The sequence below is a fragment of the Lipotes vexillifer genome, unplaced genomic scaffold (genome assembly GCF_000442215.2).
Source record: "Lipotes vexillifer unplaced genomic scaffold, Lipotes_vexillifer_v1.1 scaffold614, whole genome shotgun sequence".
Taxonomy (NCBI): Eukaryota; Metazoa; Chordata; class Mammalia; order Artiodactyla; family Lipotidae; genus Lipotes; species Lipotes vexillifer.
Window position 1 is genome coordinate 1,056,179 of NW_006787203.1, and position 20,999 is coordinate 1,077,177.

The following is a 20,999-nucleotide window of genomic DNA, read 5'->3' on the forward strand; positions in this document are numbered from 1 at the left end:
ACACATTTATTGAATTTCCAATAGCATTTAGGATGATTTGAGAGAGGAAGAATCAGTTTCTAGAAATAAATTTAAATTTGAATACCACAGTAAAAGACCCCTTGGAAACTCTCAGTGCTTGCCACTCTGAGCTAAATATCCAGTCAAGTCTAGATTCTATCAAATGAAGATTCTCACTTTAAAAGGAAAGGGAAATTTGATCACTGCTGGGAGTAGGCAAGTCAATTGCTGAAATGAATAAGAAAAGGACACAATTTCAAAAAGAAAGTGAGAGTATCCACGTTGGCTTCTTCAATATGCTTCTTGACAGATGTGCCATCTCTGAGCTTCTTTTCTTGCGGAAGTTAAGGAAGCCAGTCTCTAACAAAGGAAAGCTCTCCTGTGCCTCTCTGTAAGGAAGGGAGCATCTCTAATTGCATTTGGTTAGTTTTAAAAGCCATAGTTCTTGCGGTTTGAGCTCTTGTGATTTTCAGCAAAAAGTTTGAGGAAAGCTAGTACATTTATTTTTATATATTAGAGCCCAGAGAGGCAGATTTCATTAAAATGTGTCCAGTACATCTTTTATTAATATTGAAATATCATGCTAAATGTCTCTGGAGAGTCATTTAATAACTTGAGGTATTTCATTGCAATCTAGATTAATATTAATTTATCATACTCTTTCCATTAATTATAATACAGTTATATAATCAATGATTATGTAATTAATATTATGTGTTATATAATTATATAAGTTATATAATTAAATATATATGCGACTATAGCCTCAGGAAGTGAATGACAAATATAGCTGAGATTTTCCTAAGGAGTTCAGTATTTGCCACTCTGGGTACTGAAGGGGAAGAGATGAGGATGCTGGATTTTGTTCTCGTGAAACGAAACAAAAAAGCAAAGGAATAAGGTAAAGCAGAAAAGTTGCCAAGGAAACAAAAGTTAGAATCATTGTTTCCACTGGAAACAAGAAAATCTGTGGATTTCACACAGTAATGATAAACATAATGTCATATCTGCATAAGTACTTTAAATTGCAGAAGTATTTTCACATACATTATTAGATCTGATCCTCACGGCACTGTTCTGACGATGGCAGGCCAGGGTAGGCTTTTATTAACCCCATTTTGTAAATGGTGAAACAGAGTATTAGTTGCCTAGGGCTGCTGTAAACAAAAGGACCATCAACTCTGTGGCTTAAAATGACTGAAATTTATTCTCTCACCATTCTGGAAGCTAGAAGGCTGAAATTAAGGAATCAGCGGGGCTTCTCTCCTTCTGGAGGCTCCAGGGAACAACCCATTTCTTGTCCCTTCCAGCTCCTGGTGGCTGTCAGCATCCTTTGGTTTGTGACCACATCCCTCCCATCTCTGCCTCTGTGGTCACATTTCTTCCTCCTCTTCTGTCTGTGTCCTCTATTCTGTGTCTCAAATCCCCTCTTACCTTTCTCTTATAATGACCATTGTCATTGGACTTAGGGCCCATCCAGATAATCCAGGTGATCTTTACATCTCAAGGTCCTTAACTCAATTATATCTGCAAAGATCTACTATTCTTATGTGTAAAAAGTAAGCACCTGTAACACTGTTTGATGTTCCATGTACATTAAAAAGAAATGAAATGTCTCATTTCAGGAAAAATTAAGACCTTGAAGTGAAGGGTACACAGATGAACTAACAAAAATGAATAAGTGAATGTGGAACTTAAGGGTCAAGTACTCTTCTATATTTGAGACTCATAGGGTTAAACAAAATAAAACAGACTTCCTAATTGCAGGTCTTTCTCTCAAAGTCTTTAATAGTTCAGTTTCAGTGCATTCTGAATTTCCAAGGCAAATGCAGTGTTTTCCAAGATTATTTGAAGAAGGGAATTCCTTTTTGCTGACCTTCAGGGAATAGTGGGCTTCAGAATATAGTTTGGGAAGCAGTGCCACTCAGCAAAGAGCCATTTAGCTCCATTGCTGTGAATAACCTGGGAGAATAGTAATGTGAACAACTACTCACTATGAGTTAAATACTGTGGTAAGTGCTTCAGATGCATTAACTCATCTTCCCAACACACTTATGAGGTAGGTTCTATTATAATTACTTTATAACTGAGGAAATTGAGGCAAAAAGCAGTTCAGCCACCAGTACAGATTTACACAGTTCGTAAGTGTTAGAGCCTGGTCTCTAATCAAGCCTGTCTACCTAACCAAGCTGCTGTCACAATCACCATGTTATACCAGTATTAAAATATGCTAACAGAGCAGTTCTGGTGCAACCAAATAGTTAAATATATATGCAAATCAAGTCTCAAGACTCTGGAAAGCAGCAGCCTGGGTGACTGTGCTCTCTGTTTGGCATCAGGGGACAAAGCTTGCTGTCCAGTCTGTCCATCATCGTTTCTGTCACTCAGGGCTCTGACATGAAACAAGGCTAGTGTTCTGAAGTAGGCAAAGAAATACCTCAAGACGTACGTCAAAAATGCTTCAGTCCTCAGGTAATTTACTAGGCTTGGTCCTACTCTCATTTACTTCAAAGCTTCAGAAAAAATGAAAGAGTTGCAAAATGGTATTTAGTTTTGCAGAGAGACATCTGGATTCTTCTCCTGGATCTAGCCTTGCTGACAGGAAACATCCTCTGTCAGTCTCATGGTTGTGCTGAGGTGGAAGATATGTTTTTTTTCTTTTCATCTGAAATAAAATTCTATATGGTTTTCTGGAATATTCCCCATCAAATCTTCTAGCGTGCACTTAAAACTTTTCCCCGCAGTGAACAACTACTGTCATCGCTCAGCATTTATTTTAGGAATGGAGGCTGAATTATTTAAGAACGAAGAAGAGATTATTAAGTAGAGCAAGACCACAGGCCATATTTCAAGGGGTGGCATCAAGGTCATAGGATTAAATCAGTTACTCCTTATCAAGTGCTTTGGACAGTGCCTGCTGCCTCTAAGTGCTTGTCACCTAAATAAAAATACAACTCTGGGAGAGCCTGCCTTCCGTGGGCATGGTCCTGGGGCTTCTGAGATCTAAAAGGAGTCAGCCATTCCAGTAAGAGCAGGTCTTTAGAGGTGAGCTGAGCTCAATGTGCAACATGTAATGATTTCTAACTTTTTAAGCCTTGGAAATATGGCACAGTGACAAATCCTCCTGAAAGATGTCTGGCTTCCATTTAGATGGAAAAGGGCCATGGTATTTCCAAGGAGCCTCAGGAAATTTAGAGAGATATTATTATCATCGTTTTTCACTCAAGGAAATTGAGTCTCAAAGAGATTAAGTTTTCTGCCCGAGGCCAGGCAGAGAGAAGATTCAAACCCATGCCTCTCTGCCTCCCCTATCAAGTTGCTTCCCCTATCAAGGCAGACAGGCATGGCTGATAAATAGTCTCATTAAAACAAGTACTTGTTTATTTATTTCTCCTTTTTTTGTTTTTTTATCTTACGAAATTCTGTTCCCCAGGAGACCGTAATTCTTGCTGCAAGATTTAAATGGACAGAGTTTCTGTTGCTTGAACTAGTGGTTTTTGTGGTAGACTCAGAGAGGTGGCAGAGTGCTTATCAAGAACCAGAAGTTGTTATTGTGCTTTGGGAGGATGGGAATTTATACCTTCTTCTTTTTTAAAAACAATTGATGGAAACAGTGAGATAATTAAAAAATTTGGATGTATCTGATCTGGGCTCATTCTTTCAGCAAGCATTTTTTTGAAAGCAAACTTTTATAAGAATGCCTGTGCTGGGCTTAGGGAGTATAAAAATCAGGAAGATACGTATCTTGAAATAAGCTTACAACCGAGTGTATACACATTCTAATAGTGCAAGTCAGTTAGTGCTCAGTGTTGCTAAATACTGTAAAAGAAAGCAGAAACTATGTATAATTCAACTACTAAGCTAACGTGTTTAACCAGCAATCTTGTATGGCAAAAAGTTACATGTACGTATATAAATAGATATAAATAAATGTATGTATATGCATTTTAACCATTTTTTCTCTTACCTTATATTATTAAGTTTGGGCATAACGAGGAAGAAAAGGTTAAGGCAATTTATATTAGATGTGAGATCAAAATGCTAACGAAAACATTGACAAAATAAACCCAATCAGACCAAATTGTCCTTACACATTACATGATCGTGATTATTAGCTAAAATTTGTGGAACAACTGTCTGCGTCAGATGCCATATGTTTTCAAACAGTTTCTCATTTGTTTACTTATTGAGGGTATTTTCCACTTAATTAACAACGCTGTTATATCTTTCACTTGGTATCTGTGACTAACTAACGCGTTAACACAGGTATCAGCTTCTGTTACATGGCAGTCTTCACTAAACAATGCTTACGAAACACTTACCCAGAACAAGCATCTTACTCTACCCCTTCTCTCTTCATCCCTTGACAGTACGTACTGGACATTTGTCATTAATTATGGCATGTGTCTCCTAATATTTTCTTAAGACTTAAATATCAGGGAACCAGAAATAAAACACTGTAAAAGGTCACATTCTGCTTCTTGTCTAAAAAAACCTCCAAATTGTCAGAGCATGGCACGTGCATTCCAATTTTGTAGTTGGTATGAAAAAGTATTTGGTAATTAATTTAAAAACTGTACATACTATGAGCTTATTCATAGAGATCTTATATCTAAATGTGCTTTGGCATAACCTAGTAAATAAGAGGATTACAGTAACACAATTCAAAAAATCATGGATTTTTATCTTCCACAAGTGTTGTTTACTTTCCCCACTACATCCTAAAACAGATTTTTTTCCCCCTATTCAGTTCTCTGAATCTATTTTTGCTTTAGCATAATGGATAATTTTTATTTTTAGCAACCTCCAGAGTCTATACCTTATTCTTCAAGATAAGTGGATAAGCGGTGAGGGCCTTTAGTCTGCTTTTTTAGAAAAAACGTTCAGTATGAATTTATAGAAGAGCCTGTGTCTTTTGTGTCTGTTATTTCTCACTGAGGGCAAATGGATCTACCTCACCCTTGGACCCCTGTCCAGCAAGTTTGCCTTTCCTTTTCCCATCCCCAAGACAAATTAAGAATGCTGAAACCTTTCACTCATAACAAAACACTGATAAAGCAGGTAACAAGACCTCACATTAATCAGCTCTTTCAAAGAGGAGGCCCCAACCTGTACCCTTTGTCTAGCCTGCTGGTAGGTGGGTTTTTTTCAGGCTCTTTTTAGGGTCCTCACATTCTTTAGTCAGGCAGCACATTCTCCTTGGAAATGTTTCACTTTTCAGACAGCCTCTGTGTTGATCAAAAACCCCAAAGAGCCACTACAGAAATCTGAACTTCTAATGATCTTCTTTTATATTTTCTTACAATGGACAATGGTCCTCTCAATACTAATGGCATGGGTACACAAAGAGAGGCAACAGTGCAAAGAGATGGAGGGTGGAGAAAGAGGAGCCACTATCACAAGATGGGCTGTATCATCTCAGTGGAAAAAAATCCTGTTTTCTGTAGCCAAATTGTTGCTGTCCCTTGTTGAAAACATTTGAGGCCCCTGCAAACCAATGCTGAGATGAGAAAAGATAAGAGTAGATGAACAGTTTTCTTCCCAGGAAGAAATATTACCGTCAGCTAAATGGAAATAAACGAATCTTCTTGTGCTTTTCTAATCCCTTTCACCACCAACACAACAATAAAAACCGAACTAATAATTCTTCCCTTAAATTTCCTGAGTGCAGTGCTAAGACCTTTTTCCAGGCTAAATGAAGCAAGCAGCTTTCGTGTGTATTATATGTTGAATCAAGTGTGCCCTCTACTGATCAATCGAAATGTTACCAGACTGGTTCAAGATTCACCAGATTCCTGAAATCAGAAAGATATTTCGGGCAGTTTTATTTGCAAGAGTGTTTTTCTAAATTATATAGGAAAATTGCAAAAATATGTGTATTATATTTCATAGAAACAGAGTTAACTTTAAATCAATTTTTATGATTTAACTTTCTGCTTGAAGGTTGCTATCACTTTTTCCAAACATTTTGGAACTTTTTGTTTTGATTAGTTTCAAGACTGAACTGACAAACTTCACTAAAAATAATGAAAAGTTAGAACTGGCAGGGTCCTCAGAAGTCATTTAGTACAATTCTTTCATTTATGGAGAAGAAGACTGAAGTCCAGAGTAATTCCTGAATTCTACTCTATCACCCATATTATCACTGAAATAGCTTTAAAGGATTTTGGGCTATTTTGGTAAGATATTGTATGAAATACTGCTTTGAAACTTGGAAGAATCAAATATTATTGTTTTAAATATGTTAGGAGAAGAAAATGAAAGACATTTGTGTTTTCTCTCCCTTTGAATACCAGCTCTCCATAAATGACAAAACCATAACAAATCAATAACATCTCCCGCAACTGGAACCACCACAAGTATTAGGGATATGATCTCACATAGATATTTTAAGTAAATATCACTTTTTCATAGATTTTAGAATTCCAATTGACAATTGCATATAGAGGTGACTATAATTTATCTTGGTATTTGAGCAAAATTGTGCATTACATGTGCTAATGCGTGAAAACCAAAGATAGATGTGTTTTCACTATTGGATTATCTTTAGCAAAACGTCATTATGTGAAGACAGAACCTTTGTGGCACTGCATATACATAAAATTTCATTGAACTTGATCCATTGCTACATATTCTGACCAAAAAGTGAATTTCGGATGTCTTTCAAATAGAAGCCAACAATGAAGACTTCAATGAATAATTGCTGAATTGATTTATTTCATTCAACATTCATTCAAAATAGTGACAGGCACTGTGTTAAGTGGTTGTGATAGAGTTCTGAATTTTTTTAAAAGCCTACCTGGTCCTTGCTCTCAATGAGCTTTCAGACTGTGGAAGAATTATTATTGGCAAGGCCTTGAGCTCTGACTTTGAGAACACAAAAATGAACATGACACCAAGTTTGCACTCAAGAATTTTATATGGGGAATAGAAAGAAAATAAATGAGAATAAAAATACAGTAATTATAAGATGACAATAATAATTAGTTGGCACTAAAAAGTCATATAGGGAGGAAATTATTTCCTTTTGGACTTGGAGGAATGCTTTGTAGTAGAGTGACTGTTTGATCCAGGCTTTGAAGTCTGAATAGGATTGAGCAAGTAGCAGTGAAGCCAGAGAGGAAAGAATGAATGGACTTTCTTGACAGAAGTAGCCGCATCATTAAAGACATAAAATAGGGTTTGTTTGATAACAGTGAGTAAATTGTTGGGTTTGGACCGTGTGTGCTTTTGTGAGCAGAAGACTATGACATAGAGGTTGTCTGGACCCCGATCATGGGGGATATTGAAAATAATGAAAGGAGGTTAAGTAGGTATTGGAGAGCCAGCAAAGGTTTTTCAACCTGGTAGTGACATGGTCAGAACTGTGTTTTTGCACAGTAACCTTAAGTGGATCAAATTCAAGGAAATATTTATAATCGTGAGAAGTCTGGCTGTTGTAATAACTTGGGAGAAAAGTAATAAAGATCTGAACTTCCCAGTGGTGTGTGTGAATAAACAGAAAGAAACACAATTTGGTTCAAAAGGTGGAGGAAAATCTACAAAACTGGATGACTGATTAACTGAGGAACTGTTGATAAAGAGAGAGAGAAATAAGATGACTTTTAGAATCTGTCACATACATGTCTGATAGATTGGTAATGGCACTAATAGCTGAGGAAACAGGAAAAAAAAACCTATTTGATGGAGAGAATATGAAGTTTTCTTTTGGCCTTAGTAAGTTTGAAGTGGGAGCAAAAAGATAAATTGTGGGAATCTGCCAACCTGTTTCTGATTCTTAAAAGAGATTTAAATTTAGAAGTCATTTGCATAAAGTGGAAGCAGTGGAAAGTGATGTTTTACCTCATGGCTTTAAACTTTTAATTTTAATAGGACTAAACTTTTCATTTTAGTCAAATTGGAGCTACAATTCTTTGGAAACTTATGTCATACATTCATATGCACTGTATATTTGATAAGAATCTCTTTGGTGGTTAAATTGAAAGGAAATCCTTTAGAATGTTGTGATTTCGGACTCAGCAACTTTTTTTTTTTTTCCTAAGTGGGTAGGAAGAGGGCTATTGCTTTGGAAGGAGTGCTTAAGATCATGGTATACTGGACATGTTGCCTATTTGTCAATAGGTTGGAATAAAAAGAAACAGAGTTCCTTTGAGGTTCTCTGCAGTCATTATTAAGGAATGACAACATTAAAATCATTTAAGAAAATTGAGCTTATGAGCAGGTTAGAGATAGAAGGGATGTACAGCAGTTTCCAATTTTCCAGCTTGTGTTTTCATTCTGAGATCATTTCTAAGTTTATTAATTTAATCCCTCATAATATTTTATTATAGTATTTATGGCACAGGGAAAGACTAATGGCTAGTATGAAAGCCTCCCATTTGAACTTAGGAACTTAGTATTCAGCAAAAAGAAGATGAATAAATCTAACAAGAAAGGGTAATATTTTGTGGAGTGAAGGCTCAGCACTCACTCTGAATGAGGGAAATATGTTAACATTTGACTGGACAAAATAAAATACAGAACGGGATTTTACAGAATTAGTAGGAAAATAGAGAGGGGATCATCAATCTCAAAAGCCCGCAGCAGTGTTTCCTCCCTTTCCTCACTTCTTATTCCCAAGGAAAAGAAGAGCACAGCGACCCACTGTATTAATGCCCAGTCTCCTCACTGGTGCTCTGAAGGTCAGTTGCACTTAGGTCTTAGATATGATGGGAAGGGGTTCAAGGAGAGTTCCCACATGGGAAAAAGAAGAGCTGTCCGTCTAATATGCATGAAATGAGAAGAAATAGGATAATAACTATGAGAAATTACTATGGTTATTTTAAAAAATGAAATAAATGAATTTCCCATGCAGAGCACTCTGAATACATACCTCAGAAAACAAAAGAAAAATATTCACAAGTAATGCTTTGCATTTTTAAAAAAATTAGAGAGGCTATAGAATACATGAAACCATAAGTCAGAGGTGAAGAGAATAGACAAGAGGATAATTTGGGAGAGACAGAGAAATAAATTGAATGCAAAAGGCGGTTTTGGAACTAAGTAAAAATGTTGAAGTAGTGTAATACTCATTCCAGAGTTTTAAAAAAACAGAAAAACATTCTAAGATATAATTTTATAAAAAAACTTCCAAAAATGAAGAAATTAGTAAGTCACAACATCTAAAAATTGAAAGGCACACTATGTTCCAGGACAATCAACACCAGTCTATATCAAGGTGAAGTTACTGCTCCTCAAGGAAAATTAATTATTTAGTGTCCAAGGAAAAAAAGTCACTTAAAAATCAGACTGGTTTCACAATTTTTTTCACACTAGCTTGCTGCCAGAAGACAGTGGAAATTCAAGAAAGGAAAATAATTTGAACAAAAATATTTATACTTGGCATGTTTCAGTTAAGGTATGAAGGTTACAGATGAGTAGTTTCAAAAATGCAAGGGCCCAGGGAATATAGCACCCACAAATTCTTCTTGGACAAGGTATATAATGAAGAAATCCAGTAAATCAAGAGATGAATCAATATAGAGAACTCAAGGTTGGATTTAGAATTGAATTTAACTAGGATTGATGTTTTGTTAGCTGGGTTTAAGGAGGGGAAAGAGGATCAAGGAATTGAGGGTATATGAGTTGGTGATCACGATAGGTCATGGAATCTAAGCTGGGTAAGGAGGGAAGTGAAGGCATGAGACGTGTGATAGAGCAGAAAACGGTGGTCAGGCCAGCAGGTTGGAAGTTGTAGTGGGTCCTTGGAGTAAGGATTATTGGAGTGCCAGCTCTAGAGGAGCACGCTCAAACAATAGAGGGTAACGAACAGAGAATCGGATGATTGAAACCCAGATATTGGAGATGATGTACTTATTAGTGGAAGAGGTAAGATGAAGGACAAAATTATTAGAGGCAGAGTGGGTGGCCAAAGTGTTGAATTTACAGGCATAGCGAGTCATCCAAATTGATATGGTTAGTGGTTGAAAGACATACGTAAGCTAGGTGATAAAATTCTCAGTAAATGAAGGGTATTAGGTTCTGATGGCACGTGCTCTGAATTATCAAGGGAGTTTTAGGAAGTAGGGGTAAGCTGTTTGGACATAGTGAGGAGGAACAAGTTTGATAACCTCAGCAGACTCTAGGTTTAGTGGAATGTGTGGTGTGGGAGAGAAATCACTGTGCTTAAGGGAGCTGAAGAACTCATTCTCAGAGCTTCTCTTGGTGGTACGAGCCATAGCATCTCATTGAGGAGTTCTGCTTACCTGGCTGGCTGTTCTTTCAGGGATGGGCCTTTGAAGAGGATTCAGCCTGGTAAATATCTAGAACATCCAGTTTACTCCCAGAAAACTTGTGCATCTCACTGCCATTCTGAACCGTGGAAGAAAAGCTACTCCCTTTGCTGCCTTTTTTTCTTGCCCTGACCTTGCAGGCAGCTCACAGCATAGACTTTTACATTTGCTCTTCTCAGACTTGAGTCAAACACAGCTCTTTTGCCTCTCATACAATTGGGAGGAAACTTCTGGCTCTACCAGTGGTCTTCTCAGATCTCCCTTTTCTAGATATGTGGCAAGGGGAGGTGGGTGAGAAGATATCACAGCCCTCCAACTTTTATTACTTCAGCCTCTTCAACTGAAAACTGTTTTTTACCCTTGACTGATTGTGTGTCCTCCCCTTCTGCAAATTTTGTACCTTTTATTTTGTTTCTGGGCCTTCTGTAACCTCAGCAAAAGTTGGGGCAAAAAGATTTCCCTTTTAACGTGCTGTGATACTGTTAGTCCTCCAAAGACTAGTTATTTCCTTAGCAAAGGTCTTTTCCTCTCTCTGCCATGCTCTTATTCTTATGAGGCTTAAATGGGATTATAAAATATGCAAACAATTAAAAGTATTGATTTCATTTTATTTGAATGTGACAGAAGTCAGCATAGTGAAGTAGTTATGAGTTGGCCTTTGGTACCAGACGGCCAAAGGTCTAATTCTGGCCCCATAACTTATAAACTGTGACCCTTGGACAAGTAAATTAATCATTCTGTAAAATGGTGATAATATTGGCCTGCCTTACATTTGTTTTCAAAAAGATTGAGTTAAAATATATTATGTGTTAATCATATCAAAGAAATGATGCCAATTTTACACAACCTCTTCCAGAAAATTATTCCCAACTTATTTCAAGACTACCCTGATGCCAAAACTGGAGAAAGAAATTACAAGAAACTACAGACCAATGGCCTTCAAATCCAATAATATTTATAAGGATAATACATCATGATCAAGTGGGGTTAATACAGGAGTGCAAGACTAGTTTAATATTTGAAAATCTGTGATCCACCACATTAACAGATTATAAAAGAAAAATATATGATTGTCTTATTAGATGCAGAAAAAGTTTTGAAAAAAATCCAACATCTATTTCTGATAAAAATCCTTATTGAGAAGTGAGCTTCCTAAACCTGATAAAGGCATCTATGAAAAACCTGTTGTTAACATCAAACTTAATGGTGAAAGACTGAATGCTTTCCCTCTAAGAAATTTCAAACTATATTACAAAGCTATAGTAATCAAAACATTATGGTGCTGGAATAAAAACAGACACATAGACTAATGGAACAAAACTGAGAGCCCAGAAATAAACCCATACCTATATGGTTAACTAATATTTGGCTAGGTAGCCAAAAATATTCAATAGGGAAAGGATAGTCTCTTCAAAACATGGTGTTGGAAAACGATGTCCACATGCAAAAGAATGAAATTGCACCCCTATCATACACCATTCACAATGAACCTGAAATGGATTAAGTACTTAAATATAAGACCCGAAACTGCAAAACTCCTAGAAGAAAACAGTCAAAAAGCTCCTTGACATCAGTATTGGCAATGACTTCTTGTATACAATGCCAAAGGCACAAACAAGAAAAGCAAAAATTAACAAGTGGGACTATGTCAAACTAAAAAAACATCTGCACAATAAAGGAAACAATCAACAAAATGAAAAGGTAACCTAGAGAATGGGAGAAAATGTTTACAAACCATATATATGATAAGGAGTTGATATCCAAAATATATGAGTAACCCAATAGAAAAAATATGATTGGAAAATGGGCAGAGGAACTGAATAGACAGTTTTTTTTCCCAAAGAAGATATACAAGTGGCCAACAGATACATGAAAATATGTCTGATATTACTAATCATCAGGGTAGTGCAATCAAAATCACAATGAGATATCACCTCACACCTGTTAGAATGGCTGTCATCAAGAAGACAAGAGTTAATAAGTGTTGGCGAGGATGTAGAGAGAAGGGAACCCTTGTGCACTGTTGGTGGGAATGTAAATTGGTGCAGCCACTATGGAAAACAATATGGAGAGCCCTTTAAAAATTAAGACTATCATATGATTCAGCAATCCCACTTATGGGTATAAACCCAAAAGAAATAAAATCAGGATCTGGGAGGGAGATCTTTACTCTCATGTTCATTGCAACATTACTCAGAATGGTGAAGATATGGAAACTGCCTAAGTGTCCATGACAGATGAATGGATAAAAAAAATGTGGTATATATATATATATCCAGTGGAGTATTAGCTAGCTATAAAAAGAAGGAAATCCTGCCATTTGTGACAACATGGTTGGAGCTTGAAGGCATTATGTTAAGTGCAATAAGTCAGACAGAGAAAGACAAATACTATATGATCTCACTTATATGTGGAATACATGGAAACAGAGTAAAATGGTGGTTGCCAGGGGCTGAGGGGTTGGGGAAATGGAAAGATGTTGATTAAAGAGTACAATTTTTAGTTGTAAGATGAATAAGTTATGGGGGTCTGTATACAGCATGGTGACTGTAGTTAACAGCACTGTATTTTATTTTTTAATTTAATTTTATTTTTTGCTATGTTGCTGCTACAGTAGATCAAGTCCCCCTCTACCCCAAGTGTGGGGCAGTGACCTGCTGCTGTCACTGCTTCGTATTAGGTTGCTTTTTTTTTTTTTTACATCTTTATTGGAGTATAATTGCTTTACAATGATGTGTTAGTTTCTGCTTTATAACAAAGTGAATCAGTTATACATATACATATGTTCCCATATCTCCTCCCTCTTGCGTCTCCCTCCCTCCCACCCTCCCTATCCCACCCATCCAGGTGGTCACAAAGCACCGAGCTGATCTCCCTGAACAGCACTGTATTTTATACTTGAAAGTTGCTGTGAGAGGAGAACTTTAATATTGTCACCATAACAACAACCACAAGATGGTATTAATATGAGGTGAAGGATGTGTTATGTAACCTCATTGTGGAAACATTTCACAATACATACATGTATCAAATCACCACATGGTATACTTTAAACTTATACAATGTTATATGTCAGTTATATTTCAGTAAATCTGTAAAAAAGAAAAGTGTGATATTGGTGTAAAGATAGACAAATAGATTAGTGGGATTCAATGAGGAATTTAATTCAAGGGGGGAGCAAGGATACTTTTTACAACAAATGGTATAGAACCATTTCATAGCCACATGCAAAAACTAAAGCTTCTCTTACCTCACAACATAGACACAATGTACACTGAAATGGTTCACAAACTTAGAAATTCCAGAAGATAACATAGGAGACAACTTTAGTGATGTTGTCCTTGGAAAAGATTTCTTAAATACAACACCAAAATCACAATTCATAACAAAAGAAATCAGTAAAGTAGACGTTATCAAAACTGAAAACGTTTACTCTGTTAAGCAAACAAAACTGGGAGCAAATATTGCAAAACATACATCTGATAAAGGACTTGTTTTTAGAACATAAGAATGTCCTACTACTTAATAAAAAGAAAACAGTCTAATAGAAAATGAGCAAGATCTTTTTTTTTTTTTTTTTTTTTTTTTGCGGTACACGGGCCTCTCACTGCTGTGGCCTCTCCCGTTGCGGAGCACAGGCTCTGGAGGCACAGGCTCAGCGGCCATGGCTCATGGGCCCAGCCGCTCCGCGGCATGTGGGATCCTCCCGGACCAGGGCACGAACCCGTGTCCCCTGCATCGGCAGGCGGACTCTGAACCACTGCGCCACCAGGGAAGCCCAAGCAAGATCTTTGAACAGATATTTTTTTCAAAGATGTTATACAGATTGTAAATAAACACATAACAAGATGCCCAAGATCATTAGTCACTATGGAAAAGTAAATTAAACCACAGTGAGATACCTCTACTTACCCATTTGGATAACTGACATTGGAAAAGGCTGATTATATAAAACGTTGGGAAACGTGAACTTTCCATACATTCTTGGTGGGAATGTAAAATGATAAAATCACTTTGGAAAAAAGTTTGGCATTTTCTTAAAAAGATGTATGTACACCTACCCTATGATCCCACCATACCAATTCTAGGTATTTACTCAAGAATTCTCAAGGATATAGAAGTACGTGTCCACAAAAAGGCTTGAACATGAGTGTTCACGGTGGCTCTATTTGTGATAGTTAAAAACTGTAAACAACCAAAAATTCTATTAGCTATTGAATGGCTAGAAATTAGAAGTATAACCATATAATAAAAGGAATGAATTATTGATATGTAACAATATGAATGAATTCCAAAGTGATTATGTTAAGAGAATGAAAGAAAGCAAATAGAGTACATAGTGTATAATCCATTTATATAAAACGCAGACCAATCTATCATGATAGAAAGCAGGTCAGTTGTCTGGGGATGGGAACGCAGAGCTCAAAAACTTTAACTGTTGTTATTATTATTGTTATGATTAGCTTCTCAACCGCACAAATTATGAAGGAATGAAGGAGAGGAGGTATACTGAGTTTAAATTTTAAAATGCTGAGAAAACCTTGGTTTTTTGTTAGATCAATTTTCTATTGTTATGGGGAATAGGGTGTTGAAATTAAGGTTGAACTATAGAAAAATAAGGAACGCATTTTATTTATTTTGCAACCCAGAGTGTCTTTGAACTATACTAACCCTTATACACACAAGCATTATCCCCACACCCTATAAGTCTTATTTTGCTTCTCCCTGTGTCTGATCAGTTACCATTTCATGCAGAGGATCAAAAATCATAGTGCCATTTTTCAAATGCTAGTTTCTAAATCCGCCAAAAGTCAGCAGTGAGACTAAAAAGCAAGGTGACTACAGGAGCCACTACCACACATTTCAAGTGCCTTCCTTGGCTTTGGATCTGTCTTCCTCACTGGGTGCAGTGAACCCCCCAAAGCAACCATTTATGCTGTTGAGTTGTTGTCTCAAAGTGCATATGGTTTGTTGACCTTAGTGATAATCTCTTTATATTTGACAAACTTTGGGCAAAGTAATACGCAAAGATTCCAGGGCCTGAAGGATCTTTGCCATGGTTTTCCCCAGGAGGTTGTACCATTTCCCATAGGAGTGACTTTTGGGATGTGTGGGGCTCTACTAGCATTTTAAAGACGGGGCTCAACGATGTTAACTGTCTTGCAATCATGAGATAATCCTGCACAACCAAGAGCTGCCTTGCCAAAGGTTAACAGCTCTACCACATAGAAACACTGAATCCTAGTCGATGTTACTATACAGCAAAGGAAACGGAGGCTGCAGGGATGCGGTACCGAATGATCCTCATGCTCTGTCAACTGCATTTCTCTCATAACTGAAGGTCTGGACTCATATTTTATGTTTGGTTATGACTGTCTTTCAGTGGGTGTGGGAACATTTATGCACTTTAGTGGTGACCCTACTAATCCCATTGACTTCAATATAACACCTTATGCCTTCAATACCAGGAACACTAGGAAAAGAGGCAGGTCATTTCACTACAAATGTTAAATGAATGGTCTAAGGTCAAAAGGGAAGTGAAAGGCAGAGACAAAGCGCCTAGGACTTCTGGTTGTCACTTCAGTGCTTGTTCTAAAACTGAATTGGGATGTTAGCAATTTCTTTAAAATTACCAAAGAAGTAATATAAATTAGAAAAGGATATACATGTCTCCTTAAACACATTGAGAAACACACAGTCACTTTGTATTTTACTGACTTTGTTTCTGTTTCCATTCAGAGATAAAGGATGTGATCTCTGGAGTTGGACTTCTTGGCTCAGATTCCAGTTCTACCACTTCTGTGCCAGTTTCTTCATCTGTAAAAGGCAGAAGTTTAGGACTGTTTTGGGGATTATGTAAAATAATTTATACGAAGTCCTTACCAGTGCCTATAAAATGGTGAATCCTCAAAAATTAGCATAATTTTTGTTTAATCTCTGCACAGGTGCCGAGGTTTTAAGAAATACAGAACAATTATAATCCTCAAATCTGTTTGTTCTCTAGGATTTTAATTAACTCATAATAAAAGCCATACAATTTGGACACTACTATATATGGTTATAAAAATCCTATTATAGCCCCAAATGACCTGACTGAGAAACACATTTTTTTGTCTTCTGACTCTGGAAAATCTGGTCAATCCACAGGGCTACTGAGGGAAATACCCCAGACTCTGATGGCCTGGGCCCCATGGCAATTCATATGGTGCTGAGGATTATGATACAGAGTCACTGTTGCTTTGAGATGAATGTATTTTTGATCACTTAGCTAAATGTTCTCCATACTTCTAAAAGTTTGCCTTCTTTCACTATCTACATTTACTTTTTTTTTTTTTTTTTTTTTTTGCGGTATGCGGTCCTCTCACTGTTGTGGCCTCTCCCGCTGTGGAGCACACTCTCCGGACGCACAGGCTCAGCGGCCATGGCTCACGGGCCCAGCCGCTCCGCGGCATGTGGGATCCTCCCGGACCAGGGCACGAACCCGTGTCCCCCGCATCGGCAGGCGGACTCAACCACTGCACCACCAGGGAAGCCCTACATTTACTTTTAAATGTATCGTTGGTGACTGTGAACTTTCCTGGTCTCCTTGAAAGATTGGGGAATCCTTTTCAAGTTTTGATGGGCTTCACATAAGAACTAATTATTGGCATTTCTATTTTACACCTCTTTCTATGTATCAATTATGATATTTTACTGTGTAAATCCCAAATTAGACTGTGGAAACCAAATTCTTAAATTATCCACTAGGGGGAGGCCTTATTCTTCCATTAAACGTGGATTTTCTTTTTTTTTTTTTTTTAAGTGAAATTTACATTTTTCTTCTCCCTGTGAAAAGTTGACTGCTTCTGTCCTGGTATTAAGATCTCTGCTAAAAGTCATGGTTGTAGCTTGGCTCTCCTGAGGTTGACAGCGCAGAAGTCATTCAAGGAGAAAAGATATGTGTTGATCTGTGAACAGTGCTTCGTTTCCTTTTTTATCTTTCGTGGGCTTCTCAAGCAGCAGTCTCACAAAATATTGTTTTTCACAGAAATGTCACACCACTCTAAAGACTAAATCTAAGGGCTCTCTGTCTCTTTATGGAGATGACTTACTGAGGGATCTTCCCGAATCACACGACGATGCTTCTTACTAGCCTTCAACCCTTCACCACTTTGATGGAACTCTTCACAGTAAAAGTAACAGTGATGTGAATGTTTCTGACATTTTCAAGCTGCTTTACAAAAAAGATGGATAACTTTTCAAAGCCCATTTGTATTCAGATTTCTTAATGGTTCCAAGTAACCAATATTTAATTTCATCAAATTATATCACTTGAGTAATACATAGAGTAGAAAATGATACAATGATGGAAGTACATTAACTGGTAAGAGCTGGGAGAGGTTTAGAGTCCACTTGGAAATCAAGGCTTGTTCAAAGCACAGTGATATTTATCTGGTGCTCAGGAAATTTACAGTTAGGTAGAATGATGCTGCAGCCACTTTGCAAAGTAGTTTGGTAGTTTCTAGAAATGTTAAACATAAATATATGACCCAGCAATTTCACTCCTAGTTATCTACCTAAGAGAAATGAAATCATATATCCACACAAAGACTTGTATGTAAATGTTCATTAGCAGCATTATTCACATTAGTCCCAAAAAGGAAACAGTCCAAATGTCCATCAACTAATGGACAGGTAAACAAAAACTGGTGTATCCATACAACAGAATACTCTTGAACAATGAAAAGGAATGGAGTAGTGATGCATACTACAGCATGGATGACCTTTAAAACCGTTATGTTAAGTGGACGAAGCTAGGCACAGAAGATCACATATTGTAGAATTTCATTAAAAGAAAAGACCAGAAAATGTAAATTTATAGTGACAGATAGCAGACTAATTTCCTGGGGAGTTGGAATGTGGGTAAGGGGTGACTGCAAACAGCATGAAGTTTCATTTTGGGGTGATAGTGTTTTAAATTTGGATTGTGGTGATGGTTACACAACTCTGTGCGTTTACTAGAAACCATTGAATTGTACATTTAAAATTTATGGTATGGGGCTTCCCTGGTGGCGCAGCGGTTGAGAGTCTGCCTGCCGATGCAGGGAACATGGGTTCGTGCCCTGGTCCGGGAAGATCCCACATGCCGCGGAGCAGCTGGGCCCGTGAGCCATGGCCGCTGAGCCTGCGCGTCCGGAGCCTGTGCTCCGCAACGGGAGAGGCCACAACAGTGAGAGGCCCGCGTACCGCAAAAAAAAATAAAATAAATAAAATAAAATAAAAAAATAAATTATGGTATGTATAAAGCTGTTAAAAATTAGTAGAGGGCTTCCCTGGTGGCGCAGTGGTTGAGAGTCCGCCTGCCGATGCAGGGGACACGGGTTCGTGCCCCGGTCTGGGAGGATCCCACATGCCGCGGAGCGGCTGGGCCCGTGAGACATGGCCGCTGAGCCTGCGCGTCCGGAGCCTGTGCTCCGCAACGGGAGAGGCCACAACAGTGAGAGGCCCGCGTACTGCAACAAAAAAAAAAATTAGTAGAATGAATCTGAAAATGAAATGTACTTATGAAAATTTGAAACATTCTTCCAGAAAGAGGAACTCAAACTCATTAGATATTCTGGCTTCCAGGTCATGTCAGCTTCTTGTCTTAGTTCCAGAGAAGAGTAAGAATATGTGACTTTCATTTCTATCACCATAGAAAAAACCAGCCAGTGCTCCTGAATCAAAGCATCAGAATTCAAGCCATGGGACTTGTGTTTGCCTATAACCTCTGAAACAATCCTCTAACTCATGCAATCTACCACTCACTGAACACAACAAGACTCTATCAGGTCTGGTCCTTTCTCTCGAGGAGCATAAACACCATGTTGTTTGCATATCTTGAGAAATTTAATGTTATTATTGGAAGTGAGGTGGATACAAAGAAAACAATTTTTTTCCTGCTTAACTTCTGACAGACTATAAACATTGTTCATCTTTCTCCACGATCCTTTGAGAAACTTCCTTTGCTATTATCTGGCCAGAACAATGGGTTATTATTTTCTGACATCAGTGGTGGTGAATTATAGGTCTGAAAAGTCACTTAATGCAGAAATCTTAAGGAAAATATATGAAATGGAAGAATATTCACAAGCATATTGATTACTTTCACTTCAGAAATGAATCTCTTCTTAGCTGTCTTCCCCAAATCCTATTAGTAATTGCTGCTATTTTGAGTCATTAAAAATGCTTGAAATTTGTTTTACAAAACCCATTCAAAATTTCAGATATAAAAAAAGATGATGATATGTTTGCCTACATAGTACATTTGTTTTTTTCATCTTGGAAGGCAGACACCCTTTCTTGTATGTCTTTGGAAAACTTCCCTTGATGATATTACCTTGTAAATGTTTTTGGATCTCACCTCTTTTCCTTCCTTCTTTTGGCCAGGTTTTCACTGGCTTTAGGAAGAGAAAATGTCAATGCGTACAGTGATGACCAGCAGAAGAACTCTGCTTCTGTCTCTCAGTAACTTTTCTCAACATCTAGAATATCTATGATGGGGGAATCAACAGCTAACTCTTTAATGACGGTATCAAGCTTGGTTCTTCCCTTCTCCAGTGCAGGGAGGATCAAAGTCACAATTTTAGTTAACGAAGAGCAGAGAAGGTATCTTTTCAATCTTGAACATACTCAAGCTCTTTGGAAGAAATTTTTATTTGTCTCCCGCCCCCCAACCAAAAGAAGTTCTGCATACGGAATATGGGTGAGTTTTACAAAAGCTATTATTATTTCCTAGTTTCCACAAATTATTTTCATGGTTGAGTAGAACATTTCAACTTTTTGTTGATGGGATCCTAACAATTATGTTTTTTAAGCTGGCTTGGTCCTGACTGTCCCCTTCAATGGTGACATTTGTTACTATGGTGAGTGTTACTATCTATATAGGTTAAAAGCCTTTTGCCTGCCCATTCTATCCACCTACAGTCAGTGTTGCTTGATGAAATCCTTTCCATCTTTTTTGCTGTTGTTGTTTAGCTGAATGCTTTTTTAAAAAATTAATTTTTATTGGAATATAGTTGCTTTACAATGTTGTGTTAGTTTCTACTGTATAGCAAAGTGAATCAGCTATACGTATACATATATCCCCTCTTATTTGGGTTTTCTTCCCATTTAGGTCACCAAAGAGCACTGAGTAGAGTTCCCTGTGCTATACAGTAGGTTTTCATTAGCTATCTAATTTATACATAGTATCAATAGTGTATATATGCCAATCCCAATCTCCCAGTTCATCCCACACACACCCCCTTCCCCCTTGGTATCCATATGTTTGTTCTCTACATCTGTATCTCTATTTCTGCTTTGTAAGTAAGATCATCTATACCAATTTTTTCAGATTCCACATATACATGTTAATATATGATATTTGTTTTTCTCTTTCTGACTTACTTTGCTCTGTATGACAGTCTCTAGGTCCATCCACATCTCTGCAAATAAATGGCACTATTTCATTCCTTTTTATGGCTGAGTAGTATTCCATTGTATATATGTACCACATCTTCTCTCTCCATTCCTCTGTCAATGGACATTTAGGTTGCTTCCATGTCCTGGCTATTGTATATAATGCTTCAGTGAACATTGGGGTACATGCATCCTTTCGAATTATGGTTTTCTCCAGACATATGCCTGGGAGTGGGATTGCTGGGTCATATGGTAGCTCTATTTTTAGTTTCTTAAGGACCCTCCATACTGTTCTCCATAATGGCTGTA